Genomic DNA, 22213 nt, shown 5'->3' on the forward strand with positions numbered 1-22213 from the left:
AGATGTACCGGTGCAAGCATCAAGAGACACCATACTCCAGGCCTTGATCAAGATTTGGTCTTCCAACATCGTGTAGCATCAAGAAACACCGCACTCATACAACCCCTCATCTACCTCCTCCACTTCATCTTCACAATCATGATCATCCACGCCACCCTCCATTTCATTGTAATCGAAATCAGCGAATGGGGCTTGATCGATGTCGACAGTGTTGGTGTTCAACAAGTTGACGAACTCGGCAGTGGCATTGTTCGAATCATCACTGCAGTGAGTGACATCAAGCCACGAGCTACCACAAGGGCAAAAATCAAAGTAAGTAGAAGGGATCGAAGATGCATAACTTCTGGCCATTTCTTTGAACACCTCGCATGCGGTGGAAGCATCGCAGTTGAACGCCATCCTCGGGGAATCTCTTGCCGGGGCGGAGGGAGTGTATGAAGGCGTCGGCCTTTTCGTAGGAACCTTCTTGTGCTTCATGCCCGAAACCTTGCCCACCTTCTCCGGCGGCGGCTTGGCAGATTGCGCGGCGGCGGCGACGCCCGGCCGCGTGCCTTCCGGACGGGCTAGCGGGATTTCCGCCCTGCACGACCACGTTGCCCTGCCGCTTGCGGGCAGGCGTGGTGGTGCCTTGAGCGACGGCGGTGGCGACATTGACCGACGACGAGATCTGCCGAAGGGGATTACGCATGCGCGACCTCCACGCTGACGGGGGATAGCTGGGAGGCTTCCATGGTGGCGAAGAATGGCCGGGGAAGATGGACCGGCGCAGGCGGTGGCGGGGCAATGGCGGCCGAGGGGGGGGGGAGCGGGAGCGGCCGCGCGGAAATTTCGCGCCAAATCTCGCTGCGGATAGGGGGTGAGCTTGGGTCGGCCTCCCACCCCGTGAATATAAAGGTTGAGGGCGAACTTTTGCCGCGCCTCGCAAAACAATTTCCGGGTCGGACGCGTTTGCGGTGTCTGATCGGGCAGTATTTTCCGTACGAACCCGTATTTTAACACTTATTTTGCGGGTCGCGGCATTATATGGTTTCTGCTAGAGATCCTCTCATGCCGGTGCCGAGAACTGGACACAGCTCTAAATACTGTGTCTGCGTGATAGTTTATTTTTGGTGCGTTGACTCTTCTCTTATTTCCAAAACATGAAGGCTGAGATTTGACAGGAGATACGAAAGTGACATAGACATACATAGTTTAAGCTGCACGTACTAGTACTCGTTTTTCCGGAGGAAAAATGAAAATGGAGAGAAAATATGAAAACGAAAACAGAAATTTACAAAACGGAAATGGAAATGAAATTTTTTATGCGAAAATGGAAAAAAACAGAACGGTGTTTTCTGGTGGAATAGACATGAAAATGAAAGTTTCCGTTTCCGTGAATATGGAATTTCTGTTTTTACTATAGACCCATGACTGCTTTGTAGCCCAGCTACCAAGCAACATACAATAAAACAACGAGAAGAATGAGCAAAATGGATCATTTGATGATCAACTTTTACTACCACATACGTACTCAACTAGACCATACACGGAATTGTCATGTATTACTACAATATATTGCTAACACAATCATATTAAGCCATAAATTTTCCTTCAAGTTTTTGGTTTTTGTCTGTACTTCTCTATGATTCAATGGAGTTTTAAGTTCCGCACATTTTTGTTTCTGTGTCCGCGCTGTATTTTCTTCGTGTTTGTTTTCGGTAGTATCTGTTTCCGTATTCATTTCCGTGGTTTCTGTATTAATTTTTTCTTCTGCAAAAAAAAAATGAAAACAAATACGGTAGCACCCAGTTCCGTCCGTTTCCGCTCTATTTTCATCCCTATAAGGGAAGACAAGACGAAAATGGAATTTCAGAACATGGGGCAACGGAGCACTTTATTTTGAACCCCCCCAAAACAAGTGCTTAAAATATTTGAAAAAAAATTGATCTTTTTACATGAATACGCATGCATGTGGTCTAAGTGCGTGCGAAAATTCGTTCGAAAATACTTTGTATTGTCCGCTGCACAAAAAAGACAAAATTTCGGCCTAAAAATGGTCCATGTAGAGATGGGAAACTAAGGGTATGAGCGATAATATTTGATTGTAAGAAAATGGGGTTTAATTGAGCCTTTCAGGCCCATCAACCGGAAGCACTTCCAGCTCTATGGCCCAACGTAGTCAGGTCGTGCGATGGGTGATACGTCTCCGTCGTATCTACTTTTCCAAACACTTTTGCTCTTGTTTTGGACTCTAACTTGCATGATTTGAATGGAACTAACCCGGACTGACGCTGTTTTCAGCAGACTTTCCATGGTGTTATTTATGTGCAGAAACAAAAGTTCTCGGAATGACCTGAAACTCCACGGAACATCTATTTGGAAAATAAGAAAAATACCGGAAGAAAAATCCACGTCAGGGGGCCCACACCCTGCCCACGAGGGTGGGGGGCGCGCCCCCTACCTCGTGGGCCCCCTGACGCTCCACCGACCTCACTCCAACTCCATATATTCACTTTCGGGGAGAAAAAAAATCAGAGAAAAGGATTCATCGCGTTTTACGATACGGAGCCGCCGTCAAGCCCTAAAACCTCTCGGGAGGGCTGATCTGGAGTCCGTTCGGGGCTCTGGAAAGGGGGATTCGTCGCCGTCGTCATCATCAACCATCCTCCATCACCAATTTCATGATGCTCACCGCCGTGCGTGAGTAATTCCATCGTAGGCTTGCTGGACGGTGATGGGTTGGATGAGATTTATCATGTAATCGAGTTAGTTTTGTTAGGGTTTGATCCCTAGTATCCACTATGTTCTGAGATTGATGTTGCTATGACTTTGCTATGCTTAATGCTTGTCACTAGGGCCCGATTGCCATGATTTCAGATCTGAACCTATTATGTTTTCATGAATATATGTGAGTTCTTGATCCTATCTTGCAAGTCTATAGTCACCTACTATGTGTTATGATCCGGCAACCCCGAAGTGACAATAATCGGGACCACTCCCGGAGATGACCATAGTTTGAGGAGTTCATGTATTCACTATGTGCTAATGCTTTGTTCCGGTACTCTATTAAAAGGAGGCCTTAATATCCCTTAGTTTCCGCTAGGACCCCGCTGCCACGGAAGGGTAGGACAAAAGATGTCATGCAAGTTCTTTTCCATAAGCACGTATGACTATATTCGGAATACATGCCTACATTACATTGATGAATTGGAGCTAGTTCTGTGTCACCCTATGTTATGACTGTTACATGATGAACCACATCCGGCATAATTCTCCATCACGGATCCGATGCCTACGAGCTTTTCATATATTGTTCTTCGCTTATTTACTTTTCCGTTGCTACTATTACAATCACTACAAAACACCAAAAATATTACTTTTGCTACCGTTACCTTTGTTACCGTTACCACTACTATCATATTACTTTGCTGCTAAATACTTTGCTGCAGATAATAAGTTATCCAGGTGTGGTTGAATTGTCAACTCAACTGCTAATACTTGAGAATATTCTTTGGCTCCCCTTGTGCCGAATCAATAAATTTGGGTTGAATACTCTACCCTCGAAAACTGTTGCGATCCCCTATACTTGTGGGTTATCAAGACTACTTTTTGGCGCCGTTGCCGGGGAGCATAGCTCTATTCTTTGAGTCACTTGGGATTTATTGTTGGGGAACGTAGTAATTTCAAAAATTTCCTACGCACACGTAAGATCATGGTGATGCATAGCAACGAGAGAGGAGAGTGTTGTCCACGTACCCTCGTAGACCGAAAGCGGAAGCGTTAACACAACGCAGTTGATGTAGTCGTACGTCTTCACGATCCGACCGATCAAGTACCGAACGTACGGCACCTCCGAGTTTAGCACACGTTCAGCTCGATGACGTCCCTCGAACTCCGATCCAGCCGAGTGTTGAGGGAGAGTTTCGTCAGCACGACGGCGTGGTGACGATGATGATGTTCTACCGACGCAGGGCTTCACCTAAGCACCGCTACGATATTATCGAGGTGTAATATGGTGGAGGGGGGCACCGCACACGGCTAAGAGATCAATGGATCAATTGTTGTGTCTATGGGGTGCCCCCCTGCCCCCGTATATAAAGGAGCAAGGGGGGAGGCGGCCGACCAAGGAGGAGGGCGCGCCAAGGGGGGAGTCCTACTCCCACCGGGAGTAGGACTCCTCCTTTCCTTGTTGGAGTAGGAGAGAAGGAAAGAGGGGCAGAGGGAGAAGGAAAAGGGGGCTGCACCCCTTGTCCAATTCGGACCAGAGGGAGGGTGCGCGTCTCCTTCCTTTTGGCCTCTCTCCTCTATTCCCGTATGGCCCAATAAGGCCCAATACTTCTCCCCGGCGAATTCCCGTAACTCTCCGGTACTCCGATAAATACCCGAATCACTCGGAACCTTTCCGAAGTCCGAATATAGTCGTCCAATATATCGATCTTTACGTCTCGGCCATTTCGAGACTCCTCGTCATGTCCCCGATCTCATCCGGGACTCCGAACTACCTTCGGTACATCAAAACACATAAACTCATAATAAACTGTCATCGAAACTTTAAGCGTGCGGACCCTACGGGTTCGAGAACTATGTAGACATGACCGAGACACGTCTCCGGTCAATAACCAATAGCGGAACCTGGATGCTCATATTGGCTCCCACATATTCTACGAAGATCTTTATCGGTCAAACCGCATAACAACATACGTTGTTCCCTTTGTCATCGGTATGTTACTTGCCCGAGATTCGATCGTCGGTATCTCAATACCTAGTTCAATCTCGTTACCAGCAAGTCTCTTTACTCGTTCCGTAATACATCATCCTCGCAACTAACTCATTAGTTACAATGCTTGCAAGGCTTATAGTGATGTGCATTACCGAGTGGGCCCAGAGATACCTCTCCGACAATCGGAGTGACAAATCCTAATCTCGAAATACGCCAACCCAACAAGTACCTTCGGAAGACACCTGTAGAGCACCTTTATAATCACCCAGTTACGTTGTGACGTTTGGTAGCACACAAAGTGTTCCTCCGGTAAACGGGAGTTGCATAATCTCATAGTCATAGAAACATGTATAAGTCATGAAGAAAGCAATAGCAACATACTAAACGATCAAGTGCTAAGCTAACGGAATGGGTCAAGTCAATCACATCATTCTCCTAATGATGTGATCCCGTTAATCAAATGACAACTCATGTCTATGGCTAGGAAACATAACCATCTTTGATTAACGAGCTAGTCAAGTAGAGGCATACTAGTGACACTCTGTTTGTCTATGTATTCACACATGTATCATGTTTCCGGTTAATACAATTCTAGCATGAATAATAAACATTTATCATGATATAAGGAAATAAATAATAACTTTATTATTGCCTCTAGGGCATATTTCCTTCAGTCTCCCACTTGCACTAGAGTCAATAATCTAGATCACATCGCCATGTGATTTAACATCAATAGTTCACATCACCATGTGATTAACACCATGTAGTTCACATCGTCATGTGACCAACACCCAAAGGGTTTACTAGAGTCAATAATCTAGTTCACATCGCTATGTGATTAACACCCAAAGAGTACTAAGGTGTGATCATGTTTTGCTTGTGAGATAATTTTAGTCAACGGGTCTGTCACATTCAGATCCGTAAGTATTTTGCAAATTTCTATGTCTACAATGCTCTGCACGGAGCTACTCTAGCTAATTGCTCCCACTTTCAATATGTATCCAGATTGAGACTTAGAGTCATCTGGATCAGTGTCAAAATTTGCATCGACGTAACCCTTTACGACGAACTCTTTTTGTCACCTCCATAATCGAGAAACATATCCTTATTCCACTAAGGATAATTTTGACCGATGTCCAGTGATCTACTCCTAGATCACTATTGTACTCCCTTGCCAAAATCAGTGTAGGGTATACAATAGATCTGGTACACAGCATGGCATACTTTATAGAACCTATGGCCAAGGCATAGGGAATGACTTTCATTCTCTTTCTATCTTCTGCCGTGGTCGGGCTTTGAGTCTTACTCAATTTCACACCTTGTAACACAGGCAAGAACTCTTTCTTTGACTGTTCCATTTTGAACTACTTCAAAATCTTGTCAAGGTATGTACTCATTGAAAAACTTATCAAGCGTCTTGATCTATCTCTATAGATCTTGATGCTCAATATGTAAGCAGCTTCACCGAGGTCTTTCTTTAAAAAACTCCTTTCAAACACTCCTTTATGCTTTGCAGAATAATGCTACATTATTTCTGATCAACAATATGTCATTCACATATACTTATCAGAAATGCTGTAGTGCTCCCACTCACTTTCTTGTAAATACAGGCTTCTCCAAAAGTCTGTACAAAACCATATCCTTTGATCAACTTATCAAAGCGTATATTCCAACTCCGAGATGCTTGCACCAGTCCATAGATGGATCGCTGGAGCTTGCATATTTTGTTAGCACCTTTAGGATTGACAAAAACCTTCTGGTTGCATCATATACAACTCTTCTTTAATAAATCCATTAAGGAATGCAGTTTTGTTTATCCATTTGCCAGATTTCATAAAATGCGGCAATTGCTAACATGATTCGGACAGACTTAAGCATCGCTGCGAGTGAGAAAATCTCATCGTAGTCAACACCTTGAACTTTGTCAAAAACCTTTTTTGACAAGTCTAGCTTTGTAGATAGTAACACTACTATCAGCGTCCGTCTTCCTCTTGAAGATCCATTTATTTTCTATGGCTTGCCGATCATCGGGCAAGTCAACCAAAGTCCACACTTTGTTCTCATACATGGATCCCATCTCAGATTTCATGGCCTCAAGCCATTTTGCGGAATCTGGGCTCACCATCGCTTCCTCATAGTTCGTAGGTTCGTCATGGTCAAGTAACATGACCTCCAGAACAGGATTACCGTACCACTCTGGTGCGGATCTCACTCTGGTTGACCTACGAGGTTCGGTAGTAACTTGATCCGAAGCTTCATGATCATCATCATTAACTTCCTCACTAATTGGTGTAAGCATCACTGGAACTGATTTCAGTGATGAACTACTTTCCAATTCGGGAGAAGGTACAGTTACCTCATCAAGTTCTACTTTCCTCCCACTCACTTCTTTCGAGAGAAACTCCTTCTCTAGAAAGGATCCATTCTTAGCAACGAATATCTTGCCTTCGGATCTGTGATAGAAGGTGTACCCAACAGTAACTTTTGGGTATCCTATGAAGACGCACTTTTCCGATTTGGGTTTGAGCTTATCAGGATGAAACTTTTCACATAAGCATCGCAACCCCAAACTTTAAGAAACGACAACTTTGGTTTCTTGCCAAACCACAGTTCATATGGTGTCATCTCAAACGGATTTAGATGGTGCCCCTTTTTTTACGTGAATGCAGCTGTCTCTAATGCATAACCCCAAAACTGTAGTGGTAAATCGGTAAGAAACATCATAGATTGCACTATATCCAATAAAGTACGGTTATGACGTTCGGACACACCATTATACTGTGGTGTTCCAGGTGGCACGAATTTGTGAAACTATTCCACATTGTTTTAATTGAAGACCAAACTCGTAACTCAAATATTTGTCTCCGCGATCAGATCGTAGAAACCTTATTTTCTTGTCACGATGATTTTCCACTTCACTCTGAAATTCTTTGAACTTTTCAAATGTTTCAGACTTATGTTTCATCAAGTAGATATACCCATATCTGCTCAAATCATCTGTGAAGGTCAGAAAATAACGATACCCGCCGCGAGCCTCAACACTCATCGGATCGCATACATCAGTATGTATTATTTCCGAATAAGTCAGTTGCTCGCTCCATTGTTCCGGAGAACGGAGTCTTAGTCATCTTGCCCATAAGGCATGGTTCGCAAGCATCAAGTGATTCATAATCAAGTGATTCCAAAAGCCCAACAGCATGGAGTTTCTTCATGCGCTTTACACCAATATGACCTAAACGGCAGTGCCACAAATAAGTTGCACTATCATTATTAACTTTGCATCTTTTGGCTTCAATATTATGAATATGTGTATCACTATGATCGAGATCCAACGAACCATTTTCATTGGGTGTGTAACCATATAAGGTTTTATTCATGTAAACAGAACAACAATTATTCTCTAACTTAAATGAATAACCGTATTGCAATAAACATGATCAAATCATATTCATGCTCAACGCAAACACCAAATAACACTTATTTAGGTTCAACACTAATCCCGAAAGTATAGGGAGTGTGCGATGATGATCATATCAATCTTGGAACCACTTCCAACACACATCGTCACTTCATCCTTAACTAGTTTCTGTTCATTATGCAACTCCCGTTTCGAGTTACTACTCTTTAGCAACTGAACCAGTATCAAATACCGAGGGGTTGCTACGAACACTAGTAAAATACACATCAATAATCTGTATATCAAATATACCTTTGTTCACTTTTGCCATCCTTCTTATCCACCAAATACTTGGGGCAGTTCCGCTTCCAGTGACCAGTCTCTTTGCAGTAGAAGCACTTAGTCTCAGGCTTAGGTCCAGACTTGGGCTTCTTCACTTGAGCAGCAACTTGCTTGCCGTTCTTCTTGAAGTTCCCCTTCTATCCCTTTGCCCTTTTCTTGAAACTAGTGGTCTTGTTAACCATCAACACTTGATGCTCTTTCTTGATTTCTACCTTCGTCGATTTCAGCATCGCGAAGAGCTCGGGAATTACTTTCGTCATCCCTTGCATACTATAGTTCATCACGAAGTTCTACTAACTTGGTGATGGTGACTAGAGAATTCTGTCAATCACTATTTTATCTGGAAGATTAACTCCCACTTGATTCAAGCGATTGTAGTACCCAGACAATCTGAGCACATGCTCACTGCTTGAGCTATTCTCCTCCATCTTTTAGCTATAGAACTTGTTGGAGACTTCATATCTCTCAACTCGGGTATTTGCTTGAAATATTAACTTCAACTCCTGGAACATCTCATATGGTCCATGACGTTCAAAACGTCTTTGAAGTCCCGATTCTAAGCCGTTAAGCATGGTGCACTAAACTATCAAGTAGTCATCATATTGAGCTAGCCAAACGTTCATAACGTCTGCATCTGCTCCTGCAATAGGTCTGTCACCTAGCGGTGCATCAAGGACATAATTCTTCTGTGCAGCAATGAGGATAATCCTCAGATCACGGATCCAATCCGCATCTTTGCTACTAACATCTTTCAACATAATTTTTCTCTAGGAACATATCAAAAATAAACACAGGGAAGCAACAACGTGAGCTATTGATCTAAAACATAATTTGCAAAATACTATCAGGACTAAGTTCATGATAAATTTAAGTTCAATTAATCATATTACTTAAGAACTCCCACTTAGATAGACATCCCTCTAATCCTCTATGTGATCACGTGATCCATATCAACTAAACCATGTCCGATCATCACGTGAGATGGAGTAGTTTCAAGGGTGAATATCACTATGTTGATCATATCCACTATATGATTCACGCTCGACCTTTCGGTCTCTGTGTTCCGAGGCCATATCTGTTATATGCTAGGCTCGTCAAGTTTAACCTGAGTGTTCTGTGTGTGCAACTGTTTTGCACCCGTTGTATTTGAACGTAGAGCCTATCACACCCGATCATCACGTGGTGTCTCAGCACGAAGAACTTTCGCAACGGTGCATACTCAGGGAGAACACTTATACTTTGATAATTTAGTAAGGGATCATCTTATAATGCTACCGTCAATCAAAGCAAGATAAGATGTATAAAAGATAAACATCACATGCAATCAATATAAGTGATATGATATGGCCATCATCATCTTGTGCTTGTGATCTCCATCTCCGAAGCACCATCATGATCACCATTGTCACCGGCGCGACACCTTGATCTCCATCGTAGCATCATTGTTGTCTCGCCAATCTTATGCTTCTACGACTATCGCTACCGCTTAGTGATAAAGTAAAGCATTACAGGGCGATTGCATTGCATACAATAAAGCGACAACCATATGGCTCCTGCCAGTTGCCGATAACTTGGTTACAAAACATGATCATCTCATACAATAAATTTAGCATCATGCTTTGACCATATCACATCACAACATGCCCTGCAAAAACAAGTTAGACGTCCTCTACTTTGTTGTTGCAAGTTTTACGTGGCTGCTATGGGCTTAGCAAGAACCGTTCTTACCTACGCATCAAAACCACAACGATAGTTTGTCAAGTTGGTGCTGTTTTAACCTTCGCAAGGACCGGGCGTAGCCACACTCGGTTCAACTAAAGTTGGAGAAACTGACACCCGCCAGCCACCTCTGTGCAAAGCACGTCGGAAGAACCAGTCTCGCGTAAGCGTATGCGTAATGTCGGTCCGGACCGCTTCATCCAACAATACCGCCGAACCAAAGTATGACATGCTGGTAAGCAGTATGACTTATATCGCCCACAACTCACTTGTGTTCTACTCGTGCATATGACATCTACGCATAAAACCAGGCTCGGATGCCACTGTTGGGGAACGTAGTAATTTAAAAAATTTCCTACGCACACGCAAGATCATGGTGATGCATAGCAACGAGAGAGGAGAGTGTTGTCCACGTACCCTCGTAGACCGAAAGCGGAAGCGTTAACACAATGCTGTTGATGTAGTCGTATGTCTTCACGATCCGACCGATCAAGTACCGAACGTACGGCACCTCCGAGTTCAGCACACGTTCAGCTCGATGACGTCCCTCGAACTCTGATCCAGCCGAGTGTTGAGGGAGAGTTTCGTTAGCACGACGGCATGGTGACGATGATGATGTTCTACCGACGCAGGGCTTCGCCTAAGCACCGCTACGATATTATCGAGGTGTAATATGGTGGAGGGGGGCACCGCACACGGCTAAGAGATCAATAGATCAATTGTTGTGTCTATGGGGTGCCCCCCTGCCCCCGTATATAAAGGAGCAAGGGGGGAGGCGGCCGGCCAAGGAGGAGGGCGCGCCAAGGGGGGAGTCCTACTCCCACCGGGAGTAGGACTCCTCCTTTCCTTGTTGGAGTAGGAGAGAAGGAAAGAGGGGGAGAGGGAGAAGGAAAAGGGGGCTGCACCCCTTGTCCAATTCGGACCAGAGGGGGGGTGCGCGCCTCCTTCCTTTTGGCCTCTCTCCTCTATTCCCGTATGGCCCAATAAGGCCCAATACTTCTCCCCAGCGAATTCCCGTAACTCTCCGGTACTCCGATAAATACCCGAATCACTCGGAACCTTTCCGAAGTCCGAATATAGTCGTCCAATATATCGATCTTTACGTCTCGGCCATTTCGAGACTCCTCGTCATGTCCCTGATCTCATCCGGGACTCCGAACTCCTTCCGTACATCAAAACTCATAAACTCATAATAAAACTATCATCGTAACATTAAGCGTGCGGACCCTACGGGTTCGAGAACTATGTAGACATGACCGAGACACGTCTTCGGTCAATAACCAATAGCGGGACCTGGATGCTCATATTGGCTCCCACATATTCTACGAAGATCTTTATCGGTCAAACCGCATAACAACATACGTTGTCCCTTTGTCATCGGTATGTTACTTGCCCGAGATTCGATCGTTGGTATCTCAATACCTAGTTCAATCTCGTTACTGGCAAGTCTCTTTACTCGTTCCGTAATATATCATCCCGCAACTAACTCATTAGTTACAATGCTTGCAAAGCTTATAGTGATGTGCATTACCGAGAGGGCCCAGAGATACCTCTCTGACAATCGGAGTGACAAATCCCAATCTCGAAATACGCCAACCCAATACCTTCGGAGACACCTGTAGAGCACCTTTATAATCACTCAGTTACGTTGTGACGTTTGGTAGCACACAAAGTGTTCCTCCGGTAAACGGGAGTTGCATAATCTCATAGTCATAGGAACATGTATAAGTCATGAAGAAAGCAATAGCAACATACTAAACGATCGAGTGCTAAGCTAACGGAATGGGTCAAGTCAATCACATCATTCTCCTAACGATGTGATCCCGTTAATCAAATGACTACTCATGTCTATGGCTAGGAAACATAACCATCTTTGATCAACGAGCTAGTCAAGTAGAGGCATACTAGTGACACTCTGTTTGTCTATGTATTCACACAGGTATCATGTTTCCGGTTAATACAATTCTAGCATGAATAATAAACATTTATCATGATATAAGGAAATAAATAATAACTTTATTATTGCCTCTAGGGCATATTTCGTTCATTTATATCTGCTGGTCACTATGAAGAACTTGAAAGACGCTAAGACAACAATTTATCCCTCAACTACGAGGGGAGGTAAGGAACTGCCATCTAGCTCTGCACTTGATTCACCTTCTGTTTTGAGTAAACTTGCGACACCTAAACCTGCTTCTGCTATTCGTTCTGATATGTCGCATGTTATTGATGATGCCACTTCTGCTATGCATGATACTTATGATGAAACTACTTCTATGCTTGATACTACTGTGCCACTTAGTGAATTTCTTGATGAACAAATTGCTAGGGTTAGAGAGAAAGAAATTATTGAAACTGATTATATTGATGAAAGTGATGATGAAGACTCTCCTGTTATTCCTGAGGGTTATATTTTCGAAAAAGAAGCTGCTTTAGCTATTTTAGCTTGCAAAGATAGATATGAGCTCAAGAGGTTATTAGCTAAATGGAATCAGCAATCTCTTAATGCTAGAATGAAACTTGACCCTGCTTTTGCTACTTCACCTATCCGTGTTACTGATAAGGATTATGAATTCTCTATTGATCCTGATATAATTACTTTGGTTGAATCTGATCATTTTCATGGCTATGAATCTGAAACTGGTGTGGCACATCTTACTAAATTAAATGATATAGCCACCCTGTTCACTAATGATGAGAGATCTCGCTACTTTTATATCCTTAAAATATTTCCGTTCTCATTAAAGGGTGATGCTAAGATATGGTTTAATTCTCTTGATCCTGGTTGTGTGCGTAGTCCCAGGATATGATTTATTACTTCTCTGCTAAATATTTCCCTGCTCATAAGAAACAAGCTTCTTTAAGGGAAATATACAACTTTGTGATTGAAGAAGAGAGTCTCCCACAAGCTTGGGGGAGGCTTCTCAAGTTACTTAATGCTTTGCCTGATCATCCTCTCAAGAAAAATGAAATACTTGATATCTTTTATAATGGACTAACCGATGCTTCCAGAGATTACCTGGATAGTTGTGCTGGTTTTATTTTCAGGGAAAGAACACCGGATGAAGCTGAAATTCTATTGAATAATATATTGACAAATGAAAATAATTGGACACTTCCTGAGCCAGCTCCTGAGCCTATTCCTAAACCAACTCCAAAGAAAAGAGGTGTTCTATTTCTCAGTCCTGAAGATATGCAAGAGGCAAAGAAATCTATGAAAGAAAAAGGCATTAAAGCTGAAGATGTTAAGAATTTACCTCCTATTGAAGAAATACATGGTCTTAATTTACCGCCTGTTGAAGAAACATATGATCCTAATCCTCCACCTATTGAAGAACCTCATGGTATTGATAACCCGACATAGGTAGTAAAGGTAAATTCTCTCTATAGATTTGATGAAGGTGATATTCCTCACTATAAGTCTGCTAGACAATGCTTAGAAGAGTTTGATAATTTTATTGTCAAACAAGAAAACTTCAATGCTTATTTTGGTAGAAAATTGAAATACAATTCCGATACGCTTGAATATTTGGGTGATTATATGGCTAATGTTAAAGGTGAACTTAAACTCATTAGTAAACATGCTTCTAAGGTTACCACTCAAGTAGAACAAGTATTTAAAGCTCAAAATGATTTGCTCAACGAAATGAATAGTAAGAAAAATGATTATGCTATTAGAGTGGCTACTAGAACTGGTAGAATGACTCAGGAACCTTTGTATCCTGAAGGTCGCCCTAAGAGAATTGAGAAAGATTCTCAGAGAAATAATATTGATGCACCTAGTCCTTCTAAAAGGAAGAAAAAGAAAATGATAGGACTTTGCATGCTTCTAGTGAACCTATTGCTGAACCACCTGAGAATCCAAATGATATTTCTATTTCTGATGCTGAAACACAATTTGGTAATGAACATGAACCTAATGAAAATGTTAAGGATGATGTTCATGATGATGCTCAACCTAGTAATGATAATGATGTAGAAATTGAACCTGCTATTGATCTTGATAACCCACAATCAAAGAATCAACGTTATGATAAGAGAGACTTTGTTGCTAGGAAGCACGGTAAAGAAAGAGAACCATGGGTTCAGAAACCCATGCCTTTCCCTCTCAAATCATCCAAGAAAAAGGATGATGAGGATTTTGAGCACTTTGCTGAAATGATTAGATCTATCTTTTTGCGTATGCGATTAACTAATATGCTCAAAATAAATCCTTATGCTAAATATATGAAAGATATTTTTACAAATAAGAGAAAGATACCGGAAGCTGAGATTTCCACCATGCTTGCTAATTATACTTTTAAGGGTGGAATACCAAAGAAACCTGGAGATCCAGGAGTACCAACTATACCATGCTCCATTAAAAGAAACTATGTTAAAACTGCTTTATGTGATCTTGGAGCCGGTGGTAGTGTTATGCCTCTCTCTTTATATCGTAGACTTGATTTGAATAAGTTGACACCTACTGAAATATCTTTGCAAATGGCCGATAAATCAACTGCTATACCTGTCGGTATTTGTGAGGATGTACCTGTTGTAGTTGCAAACGTTACTATTTTAACGGGCTTTGCTATTCTTGATATTCCCGAGGACGATAGTATGTCTATTATTCTTGGAAGACCTTTTTTGAACACTGCAAGGGCTGTTATTGATTGCAACAAAGGCAATGCCACTTTTCTTGTTAATGGTAATGAGCATACGGTACACTTTCCGAGGAAACAACCTCAAGTTCATAGTATCAATTCTATTGGAAAAATTCCATCGATTATTTTTGGAGGTTTTTAATTTCCTATTCCTACTGTCAAGAAGAAATATGATATTCTTATTATTGGGGATGTGCATATCCCCGTTGAGGTAACATAGTGTTATTCGAAATTTCTCCGGTTCCATGTTATTCGGAATGAGTTTGTTAACAAGACTTGATCAACCTTGTTAGTGGATTCCTTTTGATAAGCATGAGATGGATGAAACTAGAAGACACAACCTTCTGTACCCTTCTTTTACTTTCTGTTATTTAGTTGAAATAAAGTAAAAATAGTATTTTTCGGTCAGTTTTCTGATTTATCCGTGCAATATAAAAATACCCCGAAAATAAAAGTTCTCCAAATGCCCTGAAAATGGAATATGATTTTTTCTAGAATATTTGAGAATATCTGGCAGTGAGAACACAACAGGAGGGGCAAGCACCTGGCCACGAGGGTGGAGGGCGCGCCCCCTGCCTCGTGGGCCCACGGTGGCTCCCCTCCACTTATTCCTGCACCCACACACTTCTTCTTCCTCCCAAAAAAATCACCGTCCAGCTCAAGCACGAGTTCTAGCTCATTTTGCTGTGATTTTCGATCTCCTTGCTCAAAGCACCTCTCACAAAACTGCTTAGGGAGATTGTTCCTTGGTATGTGACTCCTCCATTGGTCCAATTAGTTTTTGTTCTAGTGCTTTATTCATTGCAAATTTGTGCTGCCTAGGTGACCATGTTCTTGAGCTTGCATGCCAAATTTATATGGTTCCAAGTAGTTCAATGCATGATATAGTCTGTAGTCACTTGTAGGAGTAGTTGCTATCAATTTTGTTGAGCTTGGTTCACTTTTGTTTAAAGTTACTAAAAATTTCAGAAATTTTGCAAAGGAAGAAATATGCTTAGGAAAATGTTCCAAGGTGGTTCTTCAAGGAAGCAAGGACCCAGGCTTGCAATGCGTGATGCTGACGATGAGCCACCAAGGGACGCTCCAGTGCGGCCCTGTGAATGGCCTTCAGAAAATTTTATGGATCGAGCGGGAATCAAGGAAGAGTTTAACGCATATTTGCGTAACGCTGATGATGTGAGCTTCGAGGCAGAGAAGTGCAGCCAATACCATCATCTCACTAGTTCATTTGTGAGGAGGTTTGAATTTTCATCTTCACGTAATTCTCCAACTGTCCTGTTTGACCTTTATGAAAAATCTTATACTATGGACTTAGAGGATTTTACCACTGCTTGCAAACTTCCACAATGGGGTAGTGCTAGTGAACCCCGCGAATATGAATTTAGAAATTTTCTTGCTAGTATAACTGTGGGGAATCTAGAGATATAGCACAAGCTACCATAGGGAGCATTCATTTTCCTGCTATACATTACTTTGCTCTTCATAGGTAGGTGCATAAATGGTAAAGATGAAGCATGTCATATGTGTGTCCCTGACCTTAGTATTCTTAGGAGTGCAGTGTTAGGAGACAAATCTTATAATTTGGGAGCCATTGTTGCACGTAGGTTGCATCATAATAGATTTAATGGAGATTTCTTTGGAGGAATTTATGCAACCCGCTTAGCTGATTTTCTTGGTGTGGACGTTCGTGAGGATGACATTGAGTTGCCTCCTACTTATTTAGACTATAATGCTATGGTCGACCACCAGTTTGTCGAGAGGAATGAATCACCTCTCCGGTATCGCTTAATCTTTGACATACGTCGTGTTGTCCGTATTACTCTCCCTGCTCCTGCCTTCTTTGATTATTAGGCAAAAGGAAGATATGTTATTACAAGAGAGGAGGCAGATGAGTATGAGAGGAGGACGGAGGAAGCTCGCCGCCACGCTGCAGCTCAGGAGGCGATAGCCGCTGCATGTCAGTACGACCCCAGCTACAGCTACGGGTATCCGCCAGGCCATCCGTGGCAATAAACCAACTTAGGCCAAAAGCCTAAGCTTGGGGGAGTACGTATTTCCCACCGACATTACATTTATATTTACACACACTCATTGCTAGATGTCGGTGCTCATACTTTTTCACTGTAATATCCATGCTAGTTTATTCTCTTTTTCTTGCTTTCTTCTTGTGTGTTTGATAAACCTTAAGAAAAACTAAAAAATATTAGTGTAGCTTCTAGCTAGTTTACTTTTCTTGCTGTAGTAGTAATAATTAAAAAGAAAACCCAAAAATATTTCCCGTTCTTCTTTTGCTTGTTGGGAGCTTTCCCGTGTAAATAGTTTTATTTCTTTTCTTTTCTTTGGGGGTCGATAGGAGAAGACCATAATTAAAATTGTTGAAGTGGCTTTTATATGCATTATTGTTGATTTAACCAAGAGCCCATATTGCCTTGTCTTCTCCTGTTTATTGAGTGCTTGCAGATTCCAGCTTAGTCCAATGCCCGTCACTATTATTATTATACACATCATTCGGTCGTGCAAGTGAAAGGCAATAATGACGATATATGATGGACTGATTGAGATGAGAGAAGATGGTATGAACTCGACCTCTCTTGTTTTTGTAAATATGATTAGTCCATCGTTCCTGATTCAGTCTATTATGAATAAACATGTTTGCAATGATAATTAGAGATTATAGTTACTTATGCCATGCTTAATTAGCTAGGAGCTTATAATGGTTTACCTTGCGTGACAACATGCTATTAAAATGGTTGTGATGTGGTATGATGGGGTGGTATCCTCCTTTGAATGATTCAAGTGACTTGACTTGGCACATGTTCACACATGTAGTTGAAACAAATCAACATAGCCTTCACGATATTTATGTTCATGGTGGACTATATCCTACTCATGCTTGTACTCAATGTTCATTAATTTTAATGCATGTTCATGACTGTTGTCGCTCTCTAGTTGGTCGCTTCCCACTATTTTGCTAGCCTTCACTTGTACTAAGCGGGAATACTGCTTGTGCATCCAATCCCTTAAACCCTAAAGTTATTCCATATGAGTCCACTATACCTTCCTATATGCGGTATCTACCTGCCGTTCCAAGTAAATTTGTATGTGCCAAACTCTAAACCTTCAAATAAACATTCTGTTTTGTATGCTCGAATAGCTCATGTATCAACTAGGGCTGCCCTTATCTTCCATTCTAGGTGGGTTATTCTCAAGAGGAGTGGACTCCCCTCCTCACTCACGAGAAAATGGCTGGTCACCGGGATGCCCAATCCCATGCTTTATGCAAACTAAATCAAAATAATTGCAAACAAAACTCCCCCTGGGACTGTTGTTAGTTGGAGGCACTCGTTGTTTCGAGCAAGCCATGGATTGATGCTTGTTGGTGGAGGGGGAGTATAAACTTTACCATTCTGTTTGGGAACCGCCTATAATGTGTGTAGCATGGAAGATATCGCCATCTCTTGGTTGTTATGTTGACAATGAAAGTATGCCGCTCAAAATATTATTTATCTCTATTTCAAAACCGAGCTCTGACACCTCTACAAATCCCTGCTTCCCTCTGCGAAGGGCATATCTATTTACTTTTATGTTGAGTCATCACCCTCTTATTAAAAAGCACTAGCTGGAGAGCGCAGCTGTCATTTGCATCCATTACTATTAATTTATATGACTATGATTGGATCTCTTTTACCATGAATTACAATGTCTAGTCAGTCCTTGATCTTTAAAGGTGCTCTGCATTTATGTTTTGCGGTCTCAGAAAGGGCTAGCGAGATACCATCTTGTTATATCATATTATGATTGTTTTGAGAAAGTGTTGTCATCCGAGATTTATTATTATGGCTCGCTAGTTGATTATGCTATTGATATGAGTAAACATGAGACTTAAGAGTTATTGCAAATGTGGTTAGTTATAATCTTTGCTGAAAACTTGAATGCTGGCTTTACATATTTACAACAACAAGAGCAAACAGAGTTTGTAAAAGTTTTCTTTATCACATTCAGTTTATCAACTGAATTGCTTGAGGACAAACAAAGGTTTAAGCTTGGGGGAGTTGATACGTCTCCGTCGTATCTACTTTTCCAAACACTTTTGCCCTTGTTTTGGACTCTAACTTGCATGATTTGAATGGAACTAACCCGGACTGACGCTGTTTTCAGCAGACTTTCCATGGTGTTATTTATGTGTAGAAACAAAAGTTCTCGGAATGACCTGAAACTCCACAGAACATCTAGTTGGAAAATAAGAAAAATACTAGAAGAAAAATCCACGTCAGGGGGCCCACACCCTGCCCACGAGGGTGGGGGGCGCGCTTGCCCCCCTAGGGCGCGCCTCCCTACCTCGTGGGCCCCCTGACGCTCCACCGACCTCGACTCCAACTCCATATATTCACTTTCGGGGAGAAAAAAATCAGAGAGAAGGATTCATCGCGTTTTACGATACGGAGCCACCGCCAAGCCCTAAAACCTCTCCGGAGGGATGATTTGGAGTCCGTTCGGGGCTCTAGAGACGGGGATTCGTCGCCATCGTCATCATCAACCATCCTCCATCACCAATTTCATGATGCTCACCGCCGTGCGTGAGTAATTCCATCGTAGGCTTGCTGGACGGTGATGGGTTGGATGAGATTTATCATGTAATCGAGTTAGTTTTGTTAGGATTTGATCCCTAGTATCCACTATGTTCTGAGATTGATGTTGATATGACTTTGCTATGCTTAATGCTTGTCACTAGGGCCCGAGTGCCATGATTTCAGATCTGAACCTATTATGTTTTCATGAATATATGTGAGTTCTTGATCCTATCTTGCAAGTCTATAGTCACCTACTATGTGTTATGATCCGGCAAACCCGATGTGACAATAATCGGGACCACTCCCGGCGATGACCATAGTTTGAGGAGTTCATGTATTCACTATGTGCTAATGCTTTGTTCCAGTACTCTATTAAAAGGAGGCCTTAATATCCCTTAGTTTCCGCTAGGACCCCGCTTCCACGGGAGGGTAGGACAAAAGATGTCATGCAAGTTCTTTTCCATAAGCACGTATGACTATATTCGGAATACATGCCTACATTACATTGATGAATTGGAGTTAGTTCTGTGTCACCCTATGTTATGACTGTTACATGATGAACCACATCCGGCATAATTCTCCATCACGGATCCAATGCCTACGAGCTTTTCATATATTGTTCTTCGCTTATTTACTTTCCCGTTGCTACTATTACAATCACTACAAAACACCAAAAATATTACTTTTGCTACCGTTACCTTTGTTACCGTTACCACTACTATCATATTACTTTGCTACTAAATACTTTGCTGCAGATACTAAGTTATCCAGGTGTGGTTGAATTGACAACTCAACTGCTAATACTTGAGAATATTTTTTGGCTCCCTTGTGTCGAATCAATAAATTTGGGTTGAATACTCTATCCTCGAAAACTGTTGCGATCCCCTGTACTTGTGGGTTATCAATAGGCATGGTCATGCGATGGCAGAACCATCTCCTTGCAGTGCAATGGGCAGACCAGCAGCGTTGCGAAGACCTTGCAGTGCAACGTTGCAAAGACGAGAAGTCTGCGGCGTGGCCGTGGAGGCAGCGGCGGCGTTGACGAGGGAGGAGGAGCTGACTGCCTCGTGGCCGCTTGTAAGCGGCTGCTCAGGCTCTGCAACCACGGGTTAAAGAAGAGGAGGTGTGCCGCCGCCGACAGTGGCCTGATATCTGTATTGAGCAAGGTACTGTGCGGCAAGGCGATGATCGAGGAGTGCTTTGCGTTGGAAAAATCTTGGCGGTGGGTGCTTCACCGGCGTCAGCGTCGGCGGCGGCCGCGAGTTCCGCTGGCGACATCGGCCAATGTGATACCCGTACCATGGAGTTTGGGGACGACGACGAGTATGAGCAGCAGAGAGCAAGGTGGAAGACGGACATGGAGGTGCACTCGTCATGGCAACTCAGCCCGGTCTCCGTCCTGGAGTTGCACTCCGATGAGGAGTCTCTGGTGCATCATGCGCTGTAAGCTCTCGGGCCTCAGTTAATCACGCCATGGACTCAGCATCGTGTTACAATCAATGGTTGATTTTACTCAGTCTAGGAGCACTAGAAGCCATCAACCAACGGGAGCTCACCTCCATCTGAAGATTTCCATGGCCCAACCTCGGCATGCTTCACATACAACGTCCAAGACGAGGCTCGCATAATAGAGACAGGGCCATCCAGGGGAGGGCACGAACAAGAATGAGGCTGACAGGCTGCGGCCGGGGGCTGTTTGGCAGGCGCGTGCACGGCCGAGCTCGGCCATGGCCATGGCCGCCGAGCTCAAGCTCGAGCGGATGACGCTACTTTTGCCAAGTCACGTGCCAAGTCAGCACCATTACAAGCAAAACCACCTTTAATCCTCTCCAAAACCACCCAGGGCCACATTTATCCGGTTTCACAGAGTTTAGGGGGAAAATAATCCGGTTTTAGAGTTTAGGGGGATATTGATCCATCAAGTAGGATTTGAGGGGGGAAACTATACTTTCTTCAAGAAAAAAAAGGCTCTATGGCCCAACGTGTAGCGCCCAGCTGGAGCCGCGGTGAAGCAGATGTTGAGTTCTGTTGTTTTGTTTAGTACCATACTGCTTAGCTTGATTAAGTCCGGCTAATTTATAAGTCGCTCCCCGGGCATTGCTAGCACCACATGACATGTGTGGTCAGCTATCTTATGCTAAGTTAAGACAAGTATTTGTGGAGAAGAAGAAGAATAAGAAAGGTAAGAAGAAAACGGAAATTGCATTTTTCTCTCTCAATGTAATCCTTTTTTTTGGCCTTTTGTTTACTCAATTGAATCAAGTTTTTCTTCTCTTCGGCCAGCATGGAAGCACTAGACCGTTGCATAGTTACATCATCTCTAGGAGAACCCGTATAATACCGACCCGCAAAATGCATTTACAGTTTGCTGAAAAATAGATTGGCGGACCAATGCGGGCTTCGGCTGAGCAGACCCCGCGTAGAAGGGATCGAAGATGCATACCTTTCGGCCATTTCTTCAAACACCTCGCCTGCGGTGGAAGCAGCGCCGTTGAACGCCATCGTCGGGGAATCTCTTGCCGGGGCGGAGGGAGTAGATGAAGGCGCCGGCCTTTTCGTAGGAACCTTCTTGCGCTTCACGCCGAAAACCTTGCCCACCTTCTCCGGCGGCGGTCTGGCAGATTGCACGGCGGCGGCGCCCGGCCGCGTGCCTTCCCACTGGGCCAGCGGGATTTCTGCCCTGCACGACCATGTTGCCCTGCCGCTTGCGGGCAGGCGCGGTGGTGCCTTGAGCGACGGCGGGGGCGACATTGACCGGCGACGAGATCTGCCAGAGGGCATTGCGCGTGCGTGACCTCCACGCTGACGGGGGACGGCTGGGAGGCTTCCATGGCAGCGAAGA

General features: G+C 43.3%; 1 pseudogene; it reads left to right on the top strand.

Annotated features, from left to right (window-relative positions):
- The first annotated feature begins 783 nt into the window (after positions 1-783).
- On the top strand, positions 784-21040 carry LOC123055990 (uncharacterized; annotated as a pseudogene).
- Positions 21041-22213: the final 1173 nt, after the last annotated feature.

The sequence above is a fragment of the Triticum aestivum genome, chromosome 2D (genome assembly GCF_018294505.1).
Source record: "Triticum aestivum cultivar Chinese Spring chromosome 2D, IWGSC CS RefSeq v2.1, whole genome shotgun sequence".
Classification (NCBI taxonomy): domain Eukaryota; kingdom Viridiplantae; phylum Streptophyta; class Magnoliopsida; order Poales; family Poaceae; genus Triticum; species Triticum aestivum.